This window comes from Moschus berezovskii, chromosome 23 (assembly GCF_049115385.1).
Source record: "Moschus berezovskii isolate FMDL1 chromosome 23, NW_MosBer_1.0, whole genome shotgun sequence".
Taxonomy (NCBI): Eukaryota; Metazoa; Chordata; class Mammalia; order Artiodactyla; family Moschidae; genus Moschus; species Moschus berezovskii.
The window spans coordinates 36,052,088-36,077,587 of record NC_142482.1 but is presented as its reverse complement, the minus strand read 5'-3'; the positions used below and the strand labels follow the sequence as shown (position 1 = coordinate 36,077,587).

Below are 25,500 nucleotides of genomic sequence, written 5' to 3'. Positions count from 1 at the left end.
GATAGATGATTCCTCAGATATACAGATTTATGCATCATACTTGTAAAATTCTTCTTTCTTAAGAGAGAATTCTTGAAACTCCCAGAAAATTTTCCTAGCCTGAGAAAAATATTCTTCACAGAACAGATATAGTTTCTCTAAAAGACCTATTTCCATTTATGATTTAATTTGAACTTCTAAAGATAATACTGAATAAAAGAAGATCAGTACTTGAAGAAGAATATTTGGTCGTCTGTGAAATAGTAATAATGTTAAAATATTAAACAAGGACTTCCCTGTAGCTCAAATGGTAAAGAATCTGCCTGCAATGCAGGAGACCAGGTTCAATCCCTGGGTTGGTAAGATCCTCTGGAGAAGGGAATGACAATTCACTCTAGTATTCTTGCTTGGAGAATCCCACAGACAGAAAGCCTGGAGGGCTACAGTTTGTGGGGTCTCAAAGAGTCAGACATGACTTAGTGACTAACATACACACAATATTAAACACAGGTTGACAGCTAACATATTCAGGAATCATTCTTCATATATTAACTAATTTAATCTTCATAATAATTCTTCAGTAGAAGTAATATTATCATCCCCATTTTTACTGACACAGAAACAGGGGCCCAGGGTGGTTAGGGAACTTGCCCAGGGTCACACAGTTTGCAATTCAGCAGGGTCAGGATTTTGACACAGGCAGTCTGTCTCAAAGTCCTTATTCTTAACCAATCGAGTGCATTCCTTTTCTAAAAGGACCATGAGTAAACAAAAAGAGTGGTGGTGTCGTTTGCTTTATTTATGATGGGACAAGGAGGCAGAAAGATCAAAACATACTGACCACCTTCTGGATATTGGTGGGGTGCATGTGATACACAGAGATGAGGACTGGAGGAGGGACTGACCGATACAAACTTAAACTGCTATTATCATCCCACCCCCATCACCCACCTCTCTCCGTGGAGGATGGAACTTTTTGAATAAACAAGCTCATGAGTCATTCCTATACGGAAAGGAAAAATCTGTTCTGTCTCAGCCATCTCTTTGATGAATGTAGCCAGTGGATTGGCCCTGGGCTATGGCTTTTCCCACTAAGCAAGCTGTTTCCCCCACCCCATGCAGGAAGCACAAGAAGCTTTTGAAGGTTGCCAAGCTTTTAGTATCCTTTGGGACCTTTATGCTGAGTGACAAGCAGTCTTTGCTTTCTTGCTTGGCATTGCTGTTGTCTGTCTCCACTGTGTGTCCTGGTTTCCAGGGTCCTTGGCTTTCTCCATCTTCTTCATTCCTTTGTTCATGGTCAGCTTGTAAGATGGACCCAAATTATTCACAAAGTTGCTCTTAAGGAGCACAAATCAGTGCTTTGGAAAAAGGTGGGAGTGGGGCACAAATACTTTATATCTGAAATATCTCCCCACTGGTCCTTCAGTATTATTGTAAAAATCAAAGTTAAGATTTTTAAAACCTCCTATTATTGTTCATTATTTAGTTTTCAATTGGAAAATAAGTGAATGAGAACAGATTTGTAATACATAATAAATGAAATCCTTACTTCTTATTGTCTCTCTCATCTAAAAAGCCCCGTCTGTTGATAATTCTAGAAAATTATCTGAAAGTGGCCAATGTGTGAAATCTATTCTGTTTAGGGTCTAATATAGGAGCTGTGCTGGATTACTTCTCCCTTTTGATTTTTGGCAAACCCTGATGTTTTGACCTTTGATGGACCTTAGGGTTGAATTGACCTCCTCTTTCTACCTGTGGTTTTACCTTCTTGACCTTTCTCCTGGCTGCTCTGTTTTCTTTCCTCCTCTGCTTCCTCTAAATCAAGGGAGTTTGTTCACTTAAGTATGGCACAAAAGAGACACCAAGTATTGCTTGAATGAAGCACACGGTCTCCAAGCTGCTGTTCATAACTTAACACCAGAACTGAATCTGTGGGTTTCATAGGATTGACCCAGGGCGACTGTAGGATTTTACAGGTCTATAGAAAATAACGCTTTCTCCTTCGAACAGAGTCCTAAGAATTAAGATTTTCCTGATGATAATAGTGATGGTCCCAGCAAATTTAATTTGAGTGCTGGGTATGTGCTATGGAGAAGGCAATGGCAAGCCACTCCAGTGCTCTTGCCTAGAAAATCCCATGGATGGAGGAGCCTGGTAGGCTGCAGTCCGTGGGGTCGCTAAGGGTCAGACACAACTGAGCGACTTCACTTTCACTTTTTACTTTCACACATTGGAGAAGGAAATGGCAACCCACTCCAGTGTTCTTGCCTGGAGAATCCCAGGGACTGGGGAGCCTGGTGGGCTTCCGTCTATGGGGTCACACAGAGTCGAACACAACTTAGCAGCAGCAGCAGCAGCAGGGTATGTGCTAAGTGTTCTGCATGGATCTTCTCAGTTATTCCTCACAACTACTTTGAGTTGGATCCTGTTGTTATCTTCTTTTTTTTTTTTAATAACTGAGGGATTTGGTACCCAGAGAGGGTAAGTAACTTCCCAAGTTTCTGCCAGATAACAAGTAGAAAGGCTGGCTGAGGGAAGCAGACAGTTTGATTCCAGATCCCTACCTCTTTCAGTTCAGTTCAGTTCAGTCGCTCAGTCGTGTCCGACTCTGCGACCCCATGAATCACAGCACGCCAGACCTCCCTGTCCATCACCAACTCCCGGAGTTCACTCAAACTCATGTCCATCGAGTCGGTGATGCCATCCAGCCATCTCATTCTCTGTCGTCCCCTTCTCCTCCTGACCCCAATCCTTCCCAGCATCAGAGTCTTTTCCAGTGAGTCAACTCGTCGCATGAGGTGGCCAAAGTATTGGAGTTTCAGCTTCAGCATCAGTCCTTCCAATGAACACCCAGGATTGATCTCCTTTAGAATGGACTGGTTGGATCTCCTTGCAGGCCAAGGGACTCTCAAGAGTCTTCTCCAACACCACAGTTCAAAAGCATCAACTCTTCGGCGATCAGCTTTCTTCACAGTCCAACTCTCACATCCATGCATGACCATGGGAAAACCATAGCCTTGACTAGACAAAAAACTCACCATTCCTACTTGCTCTGATACGCTCAGATCAGACTCCATATTATACTGAATTTATGCTTCTCTACTTACTGTTCCCATTGTTCCCTTCACTTGGAATTAAAAATACTATTTATTGAATACCTGGCATGTGTCAGATATTCTCCATGATGCATTCAATCTCACTACATTTTCATTAGGTGCATACATACAGAGAAGGTGGAAAAACTCCCCAAAGTGGTATCTGATGCAATGAGCCATCGGTGGAATTACCCGCTTTGCATCTGGTAGCAAGTGTAGTTCTAATTCAAGTTAGCATTCCTTTTCCAATTCAGTTTAACCGACAGTAACTGAACACTCACTGTGTTCAAGGCACTGAACCAGGACCTCTGATCAGCTGTGATCTCAAGCAGCTGGTAAATTAGCTGGGTTGATAAAACACATACTAAAGCATAATAATGCAACAAGCAGCTGTAATGAACAGAAGTGTTTAGAATCAAAGTGTCTCAGTTGGGGAGAAGAGAGCTGACCTCGCAGAGCAAGAGGCCTTTGAGGAGGACCTTGATGGACGGGGTAAAAAAGTGAAGGCCAGGTATGAGGGTGAATTGGCAAGGAAGCAATGTTTTAGGAGACGCAGGATGGGCTTTTGACTAGGATAAACCTGGGTTCACATTCAGATTCTGACATTTACAACTGCATGATACGGGACAAGTTTAAATGTTTCCAACCTTCACTTTCTGACCACATGAGGGCTATAATTAATACATCATCATGTTGAAAGGATTGAATGAGATAACGTCAGTACACACGACCACTGTATGGAGCGTTGGCAATAATGGAATCGTAGATGAAAGCTGTGATTTTTAATGTGTCAGGTGCTCTTTTCTTTCATTTTTCCATCTGGCTGCCCCTCTTGGCCTCTGGTATTAGCGACACTTTGTATTTGCTTTCCAATGGCTTATTATTTAATTTTCACAACATCCTTGGGAGCTAAATAGGTAATAACTATTATTACAGTAAAAACCCATTTTTACATAATACGATTTTAATGGAACTGCTGATTTTACAAAATGAAAGTGACTGGTAAAGAAGATTTAAGTGATATTTTGAACCTCTAATATAATTTTATGATGTTTTGTGTATTTTAATTCATTAATAAAGGAAATGTGTAGAACATTCCCATCATTATTCAAATAGAATAGCATAATTTTTCAATAAAATTCTTAGGGTAAATTGCTTATTTCCATTTTCTGGGAAATCAATTTTATGGAATGACCTCAGACCAATCCTATTCCATAAAAATAGGACTTTACTGTACTAATAAAAGATATCACTATTTTAAGTATGGTACCATTTTCCTTTGAGGCGTTCTGTCTTTATAGACATTGGATTTTGAAAAAGCTGTAAATTCTTCTTGGTGGTATTATGGAGTGAGCTGAAGTCATTGTGGAGAATTGGCTTTTGTAGTTTAGTTTATGATGACTTTGCTTCACACAAACAAGCATATCTGGTTGTCTTTGCCATCTAAATACTAGGAGAATTGGTCTAAATGCATTCTTGACATCTCACAGAGTGGAAACGAGTTCTAATAAGCCATGCAAACCTCAAAACTTCACAAATGATCCTACTAACTTGTACTCCAGGTTTTATCCTGAACTGACTTGTAAGGATTTTGATGCTTCTAGTTCTTTCTCTGAAGGAGTCTCAGCCATGACAGGATGACACCCTGTTGACACAGAGCAGGCTTAATGAAAGGAAAATGTGTTATAATTCTAAGGGGTAGGATTCTGTTTTGAAGGGTACAGATATGATATCATGTAGCCTCCAGCATGATTTTATTTTTGTGTGAATGTGTGGTAGAATTCACTGTGTTCCATTTTCCCGTATTACTTTGAACTGTCCTTATTTGAAGAGATGGATGGAGAAGTACTGGTTTTCTTTCATAATAGTTCTTCTGTTTGTTCTGATTTCCAGTACTTGGGTACTTTAAATGGCAGTGAGGCTCATCAAAATCCTGTGATGTTCAAAATCAACAGTGCTTAACACATTTCCTTGTTAAATCTCAAGGCATTAGGGTTGGAGATATGAGTTAAGATGACCACAAATCAGGAAATAATTTTTTCTGGGGAAGAAATTTTTACAAAATGTTCTAAGTAGAGCATTATTAGTTTGATTTACTTTTTTTTCTTACCTGAAATTAAAAGTAGTTTAGGGTAAGATGTTCATAATACAGAGATTTGGGTCTGTAATATCAATCAGAAACCAAATACTATAAATACCAGTGTTGTCTCAAATAGTTTCAGAATTCTGGTCTTTTTTTGGTTGGATGAAACAGAAAGGCACACAAAGAATCACCCCCAAATATTCTGGATTGCTAGCAAGTGGGAAGGGTGAGTTAATTTAAACTTGAATTACTGGGGTTCTTTGTATGGTAGATGCATGGCATCAGTGTGCTGACTACAGGAGCGTGATTGTTCTGGAAATCTGTCATTACTTAAAAAGCCACCTAGAAACTTAATAGCTTAAAACATACCTTTTATTTTGTTTATAATTTTGTTGGAAAGGGCTGGACTTGGGGTCTTCTTGCTGGGGTCTTTGATGCATTGCTGTCAGATTATGGTTGGGCTCGTCTAAGGTCCCAGCATGTTTGGGTGGCCCAAGAGAGCTCACTCATGCAGCTGGCAGTTGACCCTTGTTATTAGCTGTGAGCTCAGCCAGGGCAGTCAGCTAAGAGGACTCAGTTTCTCTCCACATGGGTTTTTCTGTGGGACTTATTGGGTTTTCTAACAGCATGGTAGCTGGATTCCAAGAAGGAACATCCTAAGAAGGAGTTCCCTCAAAATGAGCAGTTAAGTTGTTGTTCTTCAGTTGCTTAGTCATGTCTGCTTCTTTGTGACTCCATGGACTGCAGCATGTCAGGCTTCCCTGTCCTCCACTCTCTCCTGCAGTGGCTCAACCTCATGTGCATTGAGTTGGTGATGTCATCTAAGCGTCTCATCCTCTGTCACCCCTTCTCTTCCTGCCCTCAATCTTTCCCAGCATCAGGACCTTTCCATGAGTTGGCTCTTCGTATCAGGTGGCCAAAGTATTGAAGCTTCAACTTCAGCATCAGTGTTTCCAATGAATATTCAGGGTTTATTTCCTTTAGGATTGACTAATTTGGTAGCCTTGCAATCCAAGGGACTGTCAAGAGACTTCTCTAGCGCCACAGTTCGAAAGCGTCAATTCTTTGGTGCTCAGCCTTCTTTATGGTCCAACTGTCACATCCATACATGGCTATTGGAAAAACCATAGCTTTGATAATATGGACTTTTGTCAGCAAAGTGATGTCTCTGCTTTTTAATATGTTGTCGAGGTTTTCTATAGCTTTTCTTCCAAGGAATAAGCATCTTTTAATTTCATGGCTTCAGTCACTGCCCATAGAGATTTTGGAATCCAAGAAAATAAAGTCTGTCACTGTTTCCATTGTTTCCCCACCTATTTGCCATGAATTGATGGGACTGGGTGCCATGATCTTAGTTTTTTGAATGTTGAACAGGTAAAAGGCCAGGAAGAAAGCTACACACCTCCCAAGCCAGACTTAGCACACTGAGAATATCATGACCATCACACTCTCTTGCTCAAGCAGGGCACTAAAGCCAGCCCAGATACAAAGGAGGTGAATTAGGCTCTACTTTCATTGAGAGGAATAGCAAAGAACTTGCAGCTGTCTTTAATCTTCACTGTGCATGTGTTTATGTGTGTGAGTGCATGTGCACGTATGTAATTAAGAGCAGATGTACCTGACTTAATTCAAAAGGTTTGAGTGTTTAGGGTCTTGTCAATTTGTGCTGTCTTCCTTCTCTGGGCAGACATTATTTAGATTCTGTTGGCTTATGTGAGTCAGAAATTGAAGAACGCCAGGAGACAGACTGGTCAAAGGATTTTAGTTTCCTTATTCTCTACTACCTACCATTCTGGGTGTTATGATATTGCTTCTTCACTGCCCCAAAGTGGGGTTCTTCAACCCTTGAACATAATTACAGCCCTGATCTGGGATTTCTCACCCTGAGATGGTTGAAGGATGACAGTGTTGGGCTGCAACCTGTGTCCAGTTCTCTACGTGCACGACCAGAAGCCTCTTCTTGGGAGAGAGGAGTGCCTTGGCGTGAGGGAGAAGTATGGCATGAGTATGTTGAACATTTTGCTTCTTTCAGGGAAGAAATTAAATGTCTGCAAGGACGACAGTCAACATTTTCTTTACCTTATTTAGAACATGAGTGTGAAAGCTATTCTTTAAGATTGTGTGGGGAAGATCAAATATGATTTTAAGAGATGCTTGACACAGAAATTTTAATCAGCATCATTAGAAAATAAAAATAAACCAGGAAAAATAAAATTTGAAACCAGAGATCCAAAGACCTTTAGATACTTTATGAATCTCCTTCTTTTAGGCAGTTTCTTGGAGGGGAGCACAGACTTCTGGGAACTTGCTTTATGGTGAAGGGTGTTGAGGCCATGTCCTTCCCATAAGAAGGAAATATCAGGATCCAAAATTCCTTGGGGCAGCTATTTCCACAGACCTCCTCAAATAGTTATGAAAGGCTTAATGTAACCTGACTTTTCATATATTCAATTATTTAAGAATATACCATAGAAGCTTACTATTTAAGACAATTTAAGTGCAAAATCCTTTGCAATATGGTATCCTTGGGTGAACTGAATGATTATCAAGCAGTTTAGTTTTATTTGAGGCATTTTTCTGTGGATTTAATTGTATTAAGTAAACATTAATATATATGTAAAATATGGATACGTGTTAATAGAATTGTTGAACTGGTAGGAAACTTAGTGACACTCAGATGAGCTAAAATAATGCAAGTGGTCTATAAATTGTAAAATCCTATGAACCACATTATTATCATTATCCAAACATATATGAACTTTTGTATCAAGGATAAGAATAGGATTTCAATTTCCTTGTTTCCAAACCAGTGTTGCAAATTGTCTGCTAAAATTTATAAGAAAGAAACAGTTGCTTTATTTGTTATATTTTAGATAATTTGTGTCCTTAAAATAGGTTTACTTTTGAAAGACACACTTGAGGTCTAGGGAGTTCCTTTAAGTTGTGATGACTGTGATTCAAATGGCTTTTTACAAATGAATAACAGTGATGCCCTAACTACCAACCCAGACCTGTGATAGGGCATCCTTGTCAGTGGTGGAAAACCAGGAGTTAAATTTTTTTTTAAATATTTTTCCAGCTGTATATTTTTCCCCATAAAAATTAAATTTCAATTAAAATAACAGCAGAGATGTTTTAATTTCCTGCAAGTGAGAAAAGGAATATAATAAAAATATATTAAAATAAGTTGATGTCCTTTCTTGAATCTCAATTTGTCAGTCTGTTTGACTTGGTCATGGCGCTTGTTTCTGGACTAATTAGAACTCACTTAGAATCTTCTCTTGGGACCCAAGTCATGTAGACCCTGACACTCTTTATGGCTTGCTAACTTGCTGTAACTAATTGGAGTTTCAGTCTAATTGAGCAGTTTTTCAAACTCTTTTCCGTCCTTGCTCACCTGAGAAACACACTCATTGTCATAGTCCATTAGGATCATAGCACTTTTTTAGGAGGGCACGTACTTCTCAAGGGTCTTCAGATCATAATTTGGGTAGGGGGAATATCAGCAAGTATGAAGTGTGTAGGAGACTCAGGGTTTGTTTTGGTACTTACCCCACCCATAGAATCACTACTTTTAAAAGTTTACAAACTCCCAACTCCAGTCTCCCAGAAGTGTGACATTTGGGTTCTAATTCTTCATCCATTCATCAATTGATGGACGCTTAAGTTGCTCCCTATCTTGGTAATCATAAATAATGCTGCTGTGAACACTGGGTGTGTGTATATTTTCAAATTAGTATTTCGTGTGGCTTTTTTTCAAGATATATACTAAGGAATAGAATTGCTGGGTCACATGGTAGTTCTATGTTTAGTTTTCTGAGAAACCTCCATACTGTTTTCCACAGTGGCTGCACCAATTTGCTTTCCCACCAGCAGTGTATGAAGGTTGGCTTTTCTTCATAAGGGAGGAAATTAAAAGAAAGAAAATTTGTTAAAGCTTAAAGCAGTTAGTTACTCCCTGATGAGACAGTGACACTTCTAGAATGGCAGCCCAGTTGTCCATATACACTCTGTTTATAGAATACTGCCAAGTGGTCCAAATTAATAGGTTATATAATAAGCGTAGTCTAACAGAACTGGTCAATTTGTATAGCTCAGTCAGTCTGGGAACATAGAACAGGCTATTTTCTCTAAGGTAACATTATCATTTCCTAAAGGGGTACGACGAGTTAGTTGACTCACTGGAAAAGACTCTGATGCTGGGAAGGATTGGGGGTGGGAGGAGACGGGGACGATGGAGAATGAGATGGCTGGATGGCATCACCGACTCTGTGGACATCAATTTGAGTGAACTCCAGGAGTTGGTGATGGACAGGGAGGCCTGGCGTACTGTGATTCATGGTGTCGCAAGGAGTTGGACACGACTGAGTGACTGAACTGAACTGAACTGAAAGGGGTACAATATTACAAACATATAAGTCAACACAATAGATGCATTTTAAATAAAAAATTAGACTGTATATAATTGTTAAAATGAGTTCAGTTCTGAGGGTAAGAATTTATGGTCATATTTTTTAAAAGGCAGTAGTAGCCCATCAGAGTACATTGGTGAAGTCCTTTCAAATTCAGAATAGTGAAAGCAGCATCCAGAGATTTTGATATTTACTTTGGGGTGTTGATCTTAGGAACTCATCTCTTTAGAGTTGTTAGTAATTAGAGTGACAGTTTATCCAGAACTGAGGAGTTTTCTAGGACACAGGACTTGTAGTGATAAAACCTGAAAAGTCTAAGACAAACCAGAACAAGTTGGTCGTCTTACTAAGAAATCAGCTTTCAAGTTCTTAACAACCCCATAGTCTGCACTGCCACAAATTTGCTGAGAATTAATGAAATTTTTCCTTGACTTCAATGCAGAAACCTGTATTTTTACCTTGCTTTATTCCCCTAAGAAATTTGCCTCATGGAATTAATATTCTTTGAGGAGATACAGGCATTTCTTAGAAGAGAAGGGGACCTGAGTGCTTGCATATGTATTTTACCCTCCTGGTTGGGGCCGGGGAAGTTGAGCCGAGTAAGGAACAGCTGCCTACGGGGTCCTTAATCTAGAGCAGGGCTTTTTTCACTTGCTCTAATCGAATTACTTCTTTTTCTCTTTACTTTATGGTCTGTTTTCCATGCAGATATTCTTGGAATGTCGAATTAAATAATTCATGATTTCCCAATTATTGGTTTAGGTATAGTTGCCATTTCTTGAATTGATTATACTTTCTGGAGGGAACTTTCAGAGTGTCTTCACATGCAGAGCTTTAAAGATAAGAAGTTTGCCCATTAGAGGTACAGTCCAGTCAGAAGGGGTGGACTAGCACAGCAGTTCTCTGTTGACCCTTGGGGGTCACCACGCTTTTACGCAACCCAGGGTTTCTGAACTACTCGTGTGCCCTTGGTCCCTTTAGCAGTCTTATGAAGCCTGGATCCAATCTCAAAATAATATTTTTAATACATAAAAAAGAATAGGCTTATGAAAGAAAGCAGTTATGCTGATCCAGCTATCAAAATACTAAAAATTGAATTTGTGATTTAATAATATATATGCTTCTTTCAGTTCAGTTCAGTTCAGTTGCTCAGTCATGTCCGACTCTTTGCGACCCCATGAATCACAGCATGCCAGGCCTCCCTGTCCATCACCAACTCCCAGAGTTCACTCAATCTCATGTCCATCGAGTCGGTGATGCCATCCAGCCATCTCATTCTCTGTCGTCCCTGACTCCTCCTGCCCCCAATCCCTCCCAGCATCAGACTCTTTTCCAGTGAGTCAGCTTGTCGCATGAGGTAGCCAAAGTATTGGAGTTTCAGCTTTAGCATCAGTCCTTCCAATGAACACCCAAGGTTGATCTCGTTTAGAATGGACTGGTTGGATCTCCTTGCAGTCCAAGGGACTCTCAAGAGTCTTCTCCAGCACCACAGTTCAAAAGCATCAATTCTTCCGCGATCAGCTTTCTTTATGCTTCTTTACTAGAACTTTAAATAACACTATCTAGTTCTGTGCTAATTACTATCATAATGTCAGTGTTGCCAATGTAGATATTCTTCAAAAAGGGCTGCCATAGATTCCTTCTCTCCTTGTAAATGTATCCTGTTTCTCACTGGGAGAAGTAGGGGCTCCCTCTCTTTCCTTTCTTTTGCTTGACCAGTAGATGTGATTCTCTGGGACTCTCAGGCCCAGGTCACAAGAACCTTTGCATAAGAAGACCGTTTTGCCTGGATGGCTGTCTTGCTATCAAGATGCTCCCTTTTGGGACAGAGTCCTCAGGCCATGGGACTTGAACCTTGTGGACAGACCATGTTTTTCACACTGGTTGGCAGGCTTGGATGAGCTCTATTAGTAGCTGGCATCGATTTCCAGCCATGTAAGTGATCTCTCTTGGATGTCCAGGGCTTCCTTGGAGCCCAGTAATGAGGTCTTACTGGTAACTCTGAGGTTTTTTAAAAACTTTATTTGAAGACATATTAGAAATCTCTTATTTTACACTTATGTGAATATTTCTCAGAATTCATTTTTTTGTATTCCAGAATGTTCCTTTAGAAGGGAGATTCCTATGTTTGACTAATTAAGAATCCACATGGGCCCTGAGGAGTTCACTGCCTTCAGGCTGTCAAAGAGAGTGAGAGTGATTAAAACTCCTCCTCAAAGTGACCTTTTAGTTCAGTTCAGTCGCTCAGTCATGTCCAACTCTCCGCGACCCCATGAATCACAGCATGCCAGGCCTCCCTGTCCATCACCATCTCCCGGAGTTCACTCAAACTCATGTCCACAGAGTCGGTGATGCCATCCAGCCATCTCATTCTCTGTCGTCCCCTTCTCCTCCCGCCCCCAATCCTTCCCAGCATCAGGGTCTTTTCCAGTGAGTCAACTGGTCTCATGAGGTGGCCAAAGTATTGGAGTTTCAGCTTTAGCATCAGTCCTTCCAATGAACACCCAGGATTGATCTCCTTTAGAATGGACTGGTTGGATCTCCTTGCAGTATTAGGGACTCTCAAGAGTCTTCTCCAACACCACAGTTCAAAAGCATCAATTCTTTGGCAATCAGCTTTCTTCACAGTCCAACGCTCATATCCATACACGACCACGGGAAAAACCATAGCCTTGACTAGATGGACCTTGGTTGGCAAAGTAATGTCTCTGCTTTTTAATATACCATCAAGGTTGGTCATAACTTTCCTTCCAAGGAGTATGCGTCTTTTCATTTCATGGCTGCAATCAGCATCCACAGTGATTTTGGAGCCCCCAAAAATAAAGTCTGACACTGTTTCCACTGTTTTTCCATCTATTTCCCATGAAGTGATGGGACCAGATGCCATGATCTTTGTTTTCTGACTGTTGAGCTTCAAGCCAACCTTTTCACTCTCCTCTTTCACTTTCATCAAGAGGCTTTTGAGTTCCTCTTCACTTTCTGCCATAAGGGTAGTGTCATCTGCATATCTGAGGTTATTGATATTTCTCCCAGCAATCTTGAAACTAATAAAATTAACAACTGCAGTAGAAAACATGCAGAGAGTTATGAAAGCATATACCATTAAGACTAGGACCAGAATGATGTGATTCTACCTAGGTAAACCATATTGTAAGGCTAAAATAATCATTAGATATTACCTTTTACTAGTGGTAAGTTTACCCAGAATTTCTCAAATTGTTTCCTATGAAATTAGCTGTTTATAAGCATCACTCATAATGTCCATGGAATTCTCCAGTCAAGAATACTGGAGTGGATTCCCATTTCCTACTCCAGGGAATCTTCCCAACCCAGGGATCAAACCCAAGTCTCCCATATTACAGGCAGATTCTTTACTGTCTGAGCCACCAGTGAAGCCCATTGGAAGGATACCAACATCAAATGACTTGGGGAAATTTGGGACTAAACAAAGAAAAATTATTTCTTGCACCTGATCTTTTCAGAGCCCTTTATATGATAATATAGATTGTATAATTTCAAAGGGGGATATAGCAGGTACTGTTTCTCAAAGATATTTAACCCCATAACTCTTTTATTCACAGAACAGCTCATGATGCCAGGAGTTTAGGGAAACCCTCTGAGTATAAATTATTCTCACACTTAACATGACATTTGCAACAACTCCATGAAGTTAGGCATCAGTTGTATTAGATAAAGTTAGGTCTTCTGTGAATAATAAAGACCTGAAAGTAGGAGTTTCTATCTCTCTTATGTCTCTTTTGTCTATTCTGTGGCATCAAGGACTTGGACTCCACTTATTTTTTTGCTCCAGTATGTGCTTTTTTTCCATTCCCAAAGTTACTCTGTGGTCCAAGATGTTAGCTGGAGCTCCAACTGTTGCACCCACATTCTAAGCAGCAGGCAGTATGAAGGATTCCACCTCTAAGTCACATGTGACACCTCTTCTTACATCTTGGCCAAAATTTGGCTGAATGGTCATGATTAACTGAAAAGGAGACTGCGAAATATAGTTTTTTGGCTAGGTGACAATGTATTGAGCTAAAAGTTGGAGTTCTGGTGACTAATGGAAAAGAGATACTGGGAGACAACTGGTGGTCTCTGCCACAATTATCTCTCATTTTATAACTGAGGAAAATGGACTCCAACAGGGATGCCCAAGTAAGAGTTCAGAGACCATGGCGAGAGCACAGATTCAAATATAGGCCTCCAGACTCTTTGAGTCTCTCTTTTTATTACAAAAATCCTTACTTAAACATGTAGGAGGGATCAAAATAGAGCCTTTCAAAGGCTGTGATCTAAAGGGTCATGGTGATATAAACAGATATACCACCATAAAAGAAAGAAAGGGATATCTGTTTCTTAGAGGTATATCCTCATATTTAGAAATTGATAATCAATTCAGTTCAGTCGCTCAGTCGTGTCCGACTCTCCGCGACCCCATGAATCACAGCACGCCAGGCCTCCCTATCCATCACCAACTCCCGGAGTTCACTCAAACTCATGTCCACAGAGTCGGTGATGCCATCCAACCATCTCATTCTCCGTCGTCCCCTTCTCCTCCCGCCCCCAACCTTTCCCAGCATCAGAGTCTTTTCCAGTGAGTCAACTCGTCACATGAGGTGGCCAAAGTATTACAGTTTCAGCTTTAGCATCAGTCCTTCCAATGAACACCCAGGATCGATCTCCTTTAGAATGGACTGGTTGGATCTCCTTGCAGGCCAAGGGACTCTCAAGAGTCTTCTCCAGCACCACAGTTCAAAAGCATCAATTCTTCAGCGATCAGCTTTCTTCACAGTCCAACTCTCACATCCATACATGACCACGGGAAAAACCATTGCCTTGACTAGACGGACCTTGGTTGGCAAAGTAATGTCTCTGCTTTTTAATATATTATCAAGGTTGGTCATAACTTTCCTTCCAAGGAGTAAGCGTCTTTTAATTTCATAGCTGCAATCAGCATCTGCAGTGATTTTGGAGCCCAAAAAATAAAGTCTGACACTGTTTCCATTGTTTTTCCATCTATTTCCCATGAAGTGATGGGACCAGATGCCATGATCTTTGTTTTCTGACTGTTGAGCTTCAAGCCAACCTTTTCACTCTCCTCTTTCACTTTCATCAAGATGCTTTTGAGTTCCTCTTCACTTTTTGCCATAAGGGTAGTGTCATCTGCATATATGAGATTATTGATATTTCTCCCAGCAATCTTGATTCCAGCTTGTGCTTCTTCCAGCCCAGCGTTCCTCATGATGTACTCTGCATATAAGTTAAATAAGCAAGGTGACAATATACAGCCTTGACGCACTCCTTTTCCTATTTGGAACCAGTCGGTTGTTCCTTGTCCAGTTCTGACTGTTGCTTCCTGACCTGCATACAGGTTTCTCAAGAGGCAGGTCAGGTGGTCTGGGATTCCCATCTCTTTCAGAATTTTCCACAGTTTGTTGTGATCCACACAGTCAAAGGCTTTGGCATAGTCAATGAAGCAGAAATAGATGTTTTTCTGGAACTCTCTTGCTTTCTCCATGATCCAGCGGATGTTGGCAATTTGATCTCTGGTGCCTCTGCCTTTCCTAAAACCTGCTTGAACATCTGGAAGTTCACGGTTCACATGTTGCTGAAGCCTGGCTTGGAGAATTTTGAGCATGACTTTACTAGCGTGTGAGATGAGTGCAATTGTGTGGTAGTTTGAGCATTGTTTGGCATTGCCTTTCTTTGGGATTGGAATGAAGACTGACCTTTTCCAGTCCTGTGGCCACTGCTGAGTTTTCCAAATTTGCTGGCATATTGAGTGCAGCACTTTCACAGCATCATCTTTCAAGATTTGAAATAGCTCAACTGGAATTCCATCACCACCACTAGCTTTGTTCGTAGTGATGCTTTCTAAGGCCCACTTGACCTCACATTCCAAGATGTCTGGCTCTAGGTCAGTGATCACGTTATCGTGACTATCTTGCTCGTGAAGATCTTTTTTGTACAGTTCTTGTGTGTATTCTTGCCACCTCTTCTTAATATCTTCTGCTTCTGTTAGGTCCCTACCATTTCTGTCCTTTATCGAGCCCATCTTTGCATGAAATGTTCCCTTGGAATCTCTAATTTTCTTGAAGAGATCTCTTGTTTTTCCTATTCTGTTGTTTTCCTCTATTATGTTCCCATGAACAATATCAAAGGGCAAAATGATAGGATACTGAATGAGAAATTCCCCAGGTTGGTAGGTGCCCAGTATGCTACTGGAGAACAGTGGAGAAGTAACTCTAGAAGGAATAAAGGGATGGAGCAAAGGCAAAACCAATACCCAGTTGTGGATGTGACCAATGATAGAAGCAAGGTCCGATGCTGTAAAGAGCAGTATTGCATAGGAACCTGGAATGTTAGGTCCATGAATCAAGGCAAATTGGAAGTGGTCAAACAGGAGATGGCAAGAGTGAATGTAGACATTCTAGGAATCAGTGAATTAAAATGGACTGGAATGGGTGAATTTAACTCGGATGACCATTATATCTACTACTGTGGGCAGGAATCCCTTAGAAGAAATGGAGTAGCCATCATGGTCAACAAAAGAGTCCGAAATGCAGTACTTGGATGCAATCTTAAAAACGACAGAATGATTTCCGTTCGTTTCCATGGCAAACCATTCAATATCACAGTAATCCAGGCCTATGCCCCAACCAGTAACGCTGAAGAAGCTGAAGTTGAACGGTTCTATGAAGACCTACAAGACCTTTTAGAACTAACACCCCAAAAAGATGTCCTTTTCATTATAGGGGACTGGAATGCAAAAGTAGGAAGTCAAGAAACACCTGGAGTAACAGGCAAATTTGGCCTTGGAGCACGGAATGAAGCAGGGCAAAGGCCAATAGAGTTTTGTCAAGAGAACGCACTGGTCATAGCAAACACCCTCTTCCAACAACACAAAAGAAGACTCTACATGTGTACATGTGGACATCACCAGATGGTCAACACCGAAATCAGATTGATTATATTCTTTGCAGTCAAAGATGGAGAAGCTGTATACAGTTAGCAAAAACAAGACCAGGAGCTGACTGTGGCTCAGATGATGAACTCCTTATTGCCAAATTCAGACTTAAATTGAAGAAAGTAGTGAAAACCACTAGACCATTCAGATATGACCTCAATCAAATCCCTTATGATTATACAGTGGAAGTGAGGAATAGATTTAAGGGACTAGATCTGATAGATAGAGTGCCTGATGAACTCTGGACAGAGTATCGTGACATTGCACAGGAGACAGGGACCAAGACCATCCCCATGGAAAATAAATGCAAAAAAGCAAAATGGCTGTCTGAGGAGGCCTTACAAATAGCTGTGAAAAGAAGAGAAGCGAAAAGCAAAGGAGAAAAGGAAAGATATAAGCATCTGAATGCAGAGTTCCAAAGAATAGCAAGGAGAGATAAGAAAGCCTTCCTCAGTGATCAATGCAAAGAAATAGAGGAAAACAACAGAATAGGAAAAACAAGAGATCTCTTCAAGAAATTGATAATACTTGATAACAAAAACCTGTAAGTGGGATATGACTGTCCTTTGCTATGGGTGTATTATTAATGCATTATTGACCAGGGGATTTTGGGGAAAACTAATGCCTGTGGCTGGCAATTTTTATTTGGCTGACCAAAGATTAATTCTGTTATTTCACTAACACTTTGAGGGTTATTGCATTCAATAGTTACACCGGACACACCTGTAAAGTCTTCTAATTTTCATAAAATATTGTCTTCAATTCACTCTTTTGTGGAGGCAAAGCATTCTCTAGCACCATGTGAATTTTCGTTTTCCGAATCAGAATCAATCATTAAGGTTTTTTTTTTTTTTTGTCTTTTTGTTGATCTAATATTCACATAGTCTGAATCAGAACTATATTCTGAAGAACTATCATCTTCAGAGACATTAATATGTATCGCTTGGACAATCAGAGACTTTTATCTACATAAAATTCATCAAAAAATTCTTCTTTCCTAAAAATTTTGCAATGTGTCATTTATGAAAATTTTACATTTTTAATATATGCAAGGTTGGAACAAAACCCTAACAGAGCAAAATATGAATGATAAAGACAATCATAAGTTGTATAATGAACTCTTGATCAATTTTAAGCCCTAATAACTTTGCAGGGTGATGCTAATTGTATCAGTCTCTAAAAACATATTGATATGTCTCTGGTCAGTGAAGTTCCGATAACAAAGATCATTAATATGTCTCCAGTCAGTAATGTTTAAGATTAGTATTCTGTTTGTCAGGCTGCCATGTGCTGCAGGACCTGCACTGTGTCTAACGTCCTGTCCTCTCTTTCCTGCATTTGTCACATCAGTTATGCTCTGTGAGCCCTGGATCCCATCTGAAGCCATCTGTTTGCTTCTCTTTATTTACATGATAACATCATCTGATGGCAAGTTAGTGTTTGGATAAAACAACACTGCTTTTACCTGGATTGAGCTGGGTTTTTGTCTGCTTTAAGGACGGTGGGCTAACCCCTCTGCTGCATTTCTCAGGCAGCAGTAATATTTGCACAGAGGTGACAAGCCTGCTGCACTGTGCCCGGAGTGGCTGGGCTGTGTGCACAGGTGCAAACGGCAGGTGAGGCTCTGTTGTCTTCTGGCACATGATGAGCACCAACAGGAACTTCGCATCTTTGTGTTCCTGGGGCCATGATAGCTTTGGAACAGAGGAAGTGTTGTCTGTGTATGTGTTAATTAATGAACAGTGAACTGGATGGAATGCCGATGAATCTCAGACCTTCTCTTCCATTCATATTGGTGGCATCCTTGCTAGCCTTGTAGGAATGACTTTTGTTGGCAAAGTGAGACAGATGCCTCGAGGTGATTGCTCGGTGGACATGAGTCTAACTCTGAATCGGAGCCTTGACATTGAAACCAGGTCCCTTTCTCTCCTCTTTGCCCATCATAAGGTGGGAGGTGGTGTGTGGACATACTTTGCTCTTGAGAGATCTATAGGAGAATGTGTCTAGAGTAGGGTTTCCTCCCATAGGTTCTGGCATTTAGGATTCCAACCCTCTGCACTGTGGGAGTTTTTCTAACTAAAACCCTCTGAAAAATGGAAGTGAGCAGGATGTTATGAAGGCACAAATCTCCCCCACCTCACTCTTTTTTTCCTATTCTTGTATAGTTGATTTACAATGTTTCAGGTATACAGCAATGATTCAGTTATATATATATATACACATATATCCTGCATTCTGTATACAGCATGGGTGCTCTGTCCTGTCTGAATCTTTGCAACTCCATGAACTGTAGCTCCTCTGTCCATGGAATTTTCCAGGTAAGAACACTGGAGTGGGCTGCCATTTTCTACTCAGGGGATCTACCTGACCCAGAGATCGAACCTGTGTCTCTTGCATGTCCTGCATTGGCAGGCAGATTCTTTTACCACTGAGCCGCCTGGGGAACCCATATATGTAAACTCATATATAGATATAGATATATTCTTTTTCAGATTCTTTTCCATTAGACGTTATTACAGGATATTGACTAGTTCCCAGTGCTATAAATAGATCTTTGTTCTTTATCTATTTTATATGTAGTAGTGTGTACCTATTACTCCCTCCCTCTTTTCCCTTTAGTAACCATAAGCTTGCATTCTATGTCTGTGAGTCTATTTCTGGTTTGAAAATAAGTTCTTTTGTATCATTTTAGATTCCTCGTACAAGTGGTATCGTGTGATATTTGTCTTTGACTTCACTTAGCATGACAATCTATAGGTCTGTCCATGTAGCTGCAAATGGCATTATTTCATTCTTTTTATATGGCTTAAACATGTAGCATATTTTCTTTATCCATTCATCTGTTGATAGACATTTAGGCTGCTTCCACATCTTATAAATAGGATTTGCGCTTAGCAATGCTACCTCTGTCAAGGGAATACACATATGCATTTCCGATGTAGAGTGGGTCTCAGATTGCTGACTCTTACATCCTTTTGGGGGACAACCAGAAAATTAGCTCCTAGAGGTACAGACCTGTCTTGAGAACCAGTGTTGTGGGGATATGAGAGTAGAGGCTTCCCTGGTAACCTCAGGACCCCCTCTCACTCCTTAGGCAAAATATCCTGCCTGTAGCCCTCTGACTTTGCCCAGGTTGCTTTCATTGTGCAGTGAGGGGGACCAAGCGCTGGCTTCATCATGTGTGTTATCCTTAATGCTCATAATGACCATGAGTTGCTGAGGGAAGGGTGTCAGTTGCTATCATCAAGTCATGATCTGTTGCCTTAACTTTTCATCAGCTACACAGAAATTACTTAGGCGTGACTGTGCTATAAATCGCCATCCTTGAGTTTCTTCTCTGTTTTTCTTCAATTAGTCGGTTTGCTTTAATGACTCGCATACTGACATCTATCTACATGCATGCACATGAGAGTGTCTGGGAGGTCAGGCTAGGTATTTGTTAGCTGCCTAAGGCAGTGGCTTCTGAATGGGATATGAAAGATAATCCGCCAAAGAGCACATAGAACATATTAGAACATTTATTGTATTTCTTTTATCATATCCTTTGAAAGTTTTTTGTGTGCATGTGTTATTATGTAAATCATATTTATTACATTAGTATTCAGTTCAGTTCAGTCCCTCAATCATGTCCAACTCTTTGCGACCCCATGGGCTGCAACATGCCAGGTTTCCTTGTCCATCACCAACTCCCAGAGCTTGCTCAAACTCATGTCCATTGAGTTGGTGATGCCATTCAACCATCTCATCCTCTGTCGTCCCCTTCTCCTCCTGCCTTCAATCTTTCCCGGCATCAGGGTCTTTTCCAAAGAGTCAGTTATTCACATCAGGTGGCCAAATTATTGGAGTTTCAGCTTCAGCATCAGTGCTTCCAATGAATATTCAGGACTGCTTTCCTTTAGGATGGACTGGTTGGATCTCCTTGCAGTTCAAGGGACTCTCAAGAGTCTTCTCCAGCACCACAGTTCAAAAGCATCAATTCTTTGGTGCTCAGCTTTCTTTACAGTCCAATTCTTACATCTATACGTGACCACAGAGAAAACCATATCATTGACTAGATGGACCTTTGTTAGCCAAGTAATGTTTGCACTTTTTAATATGCTGCCTAGCTAGTCATAGCTTTTCTTCCAAGGAACAAGTGTCTTAATTTCATGGCTGCAGTCACCATCTGCAGTGATTTTGGAGCCCCTCAAAATAAAGTCTCTCACTGTTTCCATTGTTTCCCCATCTATTTGCCATGAAGTGATGGGACCAGATGCCATCATCTTAGTTTTCTGAATGTTGAGTTTTAAGCCTCTGATGTTGAGATATAAGCATCTGAATGCAGAGTTCCAAAGAATAGCAAGGAGAGATAAGAAAGACTTCCTCAGTGATCAATGCAAAGAAATAGAGGAAAACAACAGAATAGGAAAAACAAGAGACCTCTTCAAGAAAATTAGAGATTCCAAGGGAACATTTCATGCAAAGATGGGCTCGATAAAGGACAGAAATGGTATGGACCTAACAGAAGCAGAAGATATTAAGAAGAGGTGGCAAGAATACACAGAAGAACTGTACAAAAAAGATCTTCCCGACCAAGATAGTCACGATAACGTGATCACTGACCTAGAGCCAGACATCTTGGAATGTGAAGTCAAGTGGGCCTTAGAAAGCATCACTACTAACAAAGCTAGTGGAGGTGATGGAATTCCAGTTGAGCTATTACAAGTCTTGAAAGATGATGCTGTGAAAGTGCTGCACTCAATATGCCAGCAGATTTGGAAAACTCAGCAGTGGCCACAGGACTGGAAGAGGTCAGTCTTCATTCCAATCCCAAAGAAAGGCAATGCCAAAGAATGCTCAAACTACCGGACAATTGCCCTCATCTCACACGCTAGCAAAGTCATGCTCAAAATTCTCCAAGCCAGGCTTCAGCAATATGTAAACCGTGAACTCCCAGATGTTCAAGCAGGTTTTAGAAAAGGCAGAGGCACCAGAGATCAAATTGCCAACATCTGCTGGATCATGGAGAAAGCAAGAGAGTTTCAGAAAAACATCTATTTCTGCTTCATTGACTATGCCAAAGCCTTTGACTGTGTGGATCACAATAAACTGTGGAACATTCTGAAAGAGATGGGAATCCCAGACCACCTGACCTGCCTCTTGAGAAACCTGTATGCAGGTCAGGAAGCAACAGTTAGAACTGGACATGGAACAACAGACTGGTTCCAAATAGGAAAAGGTGTACGTCAAGGTTGTATATTGTCACCTTGCTTATTTAACTTATATGCAGAGTACATCATGAGGAACGCTGGGCTGGAAGAAGCAGAAGCTGGAGTCAAGATTGCTGGGAGAAATATCAATAACCTCAGATATGCAGATGACACTACCCTTATGGCAGAAAGTGAAGAGGAACTCAAAAGCCTCTTGATGAAAGTGAAAGAGGAGAGTGAAAAGGTTGGTTTGAAGCTCAACATTCAGAAAACAAAGATCATGGCATCTGGTCCCATCACTTCATGGGAAATAGATGGAAAAACAGTGGAAACAGTGTCAGACTTTGTTTTTTTGGGCTCCAAAATCACTGCAGATGCTGATTGCAGCCATGAAATTAAAAGACGCTTGCTCCTTGGAAGGAAAGTTATGACCAACCTTGATAGTATATTAAAAAGCAGAGACATTACTTTGCCAACCAAGGTCCGTCTAGTCAAGGCAATGGTTTTTCCCGTGGTCATCTATGGTTGTGAGAGTTGGACTGTGAAGAAAGCTGATCGCCGAAGAATCGATGCTTTTGAACTGTGGTGTTGGAGAAGACTCTTGAGAGTCCCTTATACTGCAAGGAGATCCAACCAGTCCATTCTAAAGGAGATCAATCCTGGATGTTCATTGGAGGGACTGATGCTAAAGCTGAAACTGCAATACTTTGGCCACCTCATGCGACGAGTTGACTCACTGGAAAAGACTCTGCTGCTGGGAAAGGTTGGGGGCGGGAGGAGAAGGGGACGACGGAGAATGAGATGGCTGGATGGCATCACCGACTCTGTGGACATGAGTTTGAGTGTACTCCGGGAGTTGGTGATGGACAGGGAGGCCTGGCGTGCTGTGATTCATGGGGTCGCGGAGAGTCGGACACGACTGAGCGACTGAACTGAACTGAACTGAACTGAACTGAGTTTTAAGCCAACTTTTTCACTCCTCTTTCACTTTCATCAAGAGGCTCTTTAGCTCCTCTTCGCTTATGCATGGTTGCCAACAATCTGGGGATGACCAATGCCAGCCTTGTCCTTTTCAAGCGTGTTTCGTCCACAATCTCCCACCCCATTCAAGATGGAAGCCCACATGAAAAGCAGTTTCCTGTGGGAAAAATTACTAACATACAGAATCGGGCAGAGGTATGGGTTGGCACTGGCTTGCTCCAGGGTCGGGGGGCACTGCGTGTGGCAGTGTGTGCAAGGAACCTTCTGAAGGGGGTGCCATTACCGTCATCACCTCCACCATAGTTTGGCCTCAGGTCAAACAGCAGGGAGGGAACACAGCCCAGCCCATCACGGAAAACTGGATTAAAGATTTATGGAGCATGGCCCCGCCCATCAGAACAAGACCGTTTCCCCCTCGGTCAGTCTCTCCCATTGGAAAGCTTCCATAAGCCATCAGAGGGCAGACAGAATGAAAACTACACTCACAGAAAACTAATCCAACTGATCACATGGACCACAGCCTCAATGAAACTATGAGCCATGCTGTGTAGGGCCACCCAAGATGGACGGGTCATAGTGAAGAGTTCTGACAAAACGTGGTCCACTGGAGAAGGGAATGGCAAACCACTTCAGTATTCTTGCCTTGAGAACCCCATGAACAGTATAAAAAGGCAAAAACATAGGAAACATTAGTATTACATGTACATAATTTATCAATAAATTGATAAGTAAATAATATTGAGAATACATAATTAAAATTTTGCTCATATAAAGAAGGACTACTTGGCATTTATTTGAATTTTAATACCATATTACTGTTTACGGACTATACCAAGAGTCCTCATTATTTGTACCGTGCTGTGTATGGAACACGTCACTGTCACTCTATATGTATATTGTTTTATATGTTTTAGAAATTAAGTGACAAAATATAAAATTAGAATTTTGATTTAAGAACCAATTTGATTTTGAAAATAAGTTAGCCTTTATGGAAAATTGAAAAACCTAGTCGTCGAAAGCAACAGTTTTCAGTTTTCTGAAGGCCTGGCCATAGGTATAGAATACTGTAGATTATTCCAGGGGCTCCCCAAAGCCTTCACATTTAATCTCCATGTCGTCAGTTTGGATCACAGGGTCCTTTATGATCTGGCCTCCTTGCCTGCTTGTTCCCAGTGTGTCCTGCTACCCAGTCATACGCGTCTACTCACTGCTCTTGGATGAAGTCAGCTCTTTCGCCCCTTGGCTCATTTATACTCCTGTCCTCGCCGCCTGGAACTTTCCCCGCCTCTCCATCCCACTTCTCCTCCTCACCCTCTCTCCCACCCCAAGACTCTGCCACTTGTTCCTTTCTGTCTTTGAACACTCCACGGAGTGTTACCACGTCCAGAAAGTGTCCCTGAATCCCATTTGATGTAACTGTCTTTCGTCTGTGCTCCTGCAACACCTTGGGCCTGTTTTCATCACATACCCTTCTTCGGTAATTGCTATTTATGTTTATGTTACCTTGAGGACAGAGGCCATATCTTATTCGACTTGTACCGATGAGAAGCACATGATGTGGCGTGGAGCCGATGCTCCATAAACGCTAGAGTGAGTGACAGGGAGTCAGATGCAGGTACTGCCAAGTCGGTTTCTGCTGAAGTTTCTAGGGGGTTTGAAGCTGAAGGGAGAGCTGTCCTGTCGGTCTGAGAATCTTGGCACACGACGGGGAATGGAGGGTGGTACCAAGAACTCTAGCAACTGACTGGACTGTGGACCTTGTCGGGGAGCCCTGGTGGTCTGCCGCAGTACCCAGCCTGGGACTCTTTCAGCGCCAGGATTTATTCAGGTTCCTTGGGCTGGAAGCTTACGCTCTGTGAGCCCTGTCTCCCACAGCTATGAAGATTCTCTGTGCAGGAGAGCACAGGCTCATTCCCTGTGCTAATGGAGTTCTCTCAACTCTTGTGTTCCCAGTGGGTGCTCTCATTTCTCTTCTCCCTTGGGGAGCCGGTGGCCTTCATTCAAGCTCCTCCTCTGCACAGCTTGTCTCCTCCCCGCACCTTCCACCTGAGCCGCTGATGGGCCTCCCGTGGATCAGCACCTGAGGACCTGCTGGGCCTGGTGTGGCTCGCCGAGCTGGAGCTCAGAGCTCTCTGGGGGTTTACTGTCTCCCCAGCCCACAGGCTTCCCGCGGCTTAGCATCTAGGCAGTTGACTCACCTCCTGTGGTGTCAGCTAGGGAGCAGCTTGAGCATCTTCTGTTTGCTGGGAAATCATTTCAGAGGTTACCTTTTCTCATTTGCATAGTGTGAATGCACCTGGTTTTGTTTCTTTTCTTTTTTTGGTGAAACTATAAAAGAAAGAGGGTATATAAGAAAATGTCAACACTTGCTTATAGCTGTGACATTGGCTACAGCAAAGGGGCCCAAGTTTTGCTGTTTGGCAACATGTTTAGGGCTTTATCGTGATGCTGGGGAGGAAATCTTTGTAACTGGGGAAATAGGAGTAGGAGTAGATCCAGTGTCTTTCTGTATCCTGGTGTATGTAGTAATACTTGGTGTGTATTTGATGATATCTTATGAGTCTGAATGAATTAAATAGGCTTCCCACACATCTTAAATTATCTCATTCATCTGGAAGTGCCACTTCAGAGGAGGCTTTCGGCAGAGCAAGCTGGCCCTGCAGTTCAAGTAGAAAGGGAAGGAAACAGTTAAAGGGTTTTAAACTGTTAGCGAGGGCTTTTTCATTTTTCTGGGAAAGCAGCAGTTTGCATGGAAATCACAGCTTTTATACATTAAGTATGGTTATGAGTC

General features: G+C 41.5%; 1 protein-coding gene across 3 annotated transcripts in view; it reads left to right on the top strand.

Annotated features, from left to right (window-relative positions):
• The window catches only part of PKHD1 (PKHD1 ciliary IPT domain containing fibrocystin/polyductin), a 448,361-nt gene that overhangs the window by 250,209 nt on the left and 172,652 nt on the right, over nt 1-25,500 (top strand). The window lies entirely within an intron of this gene.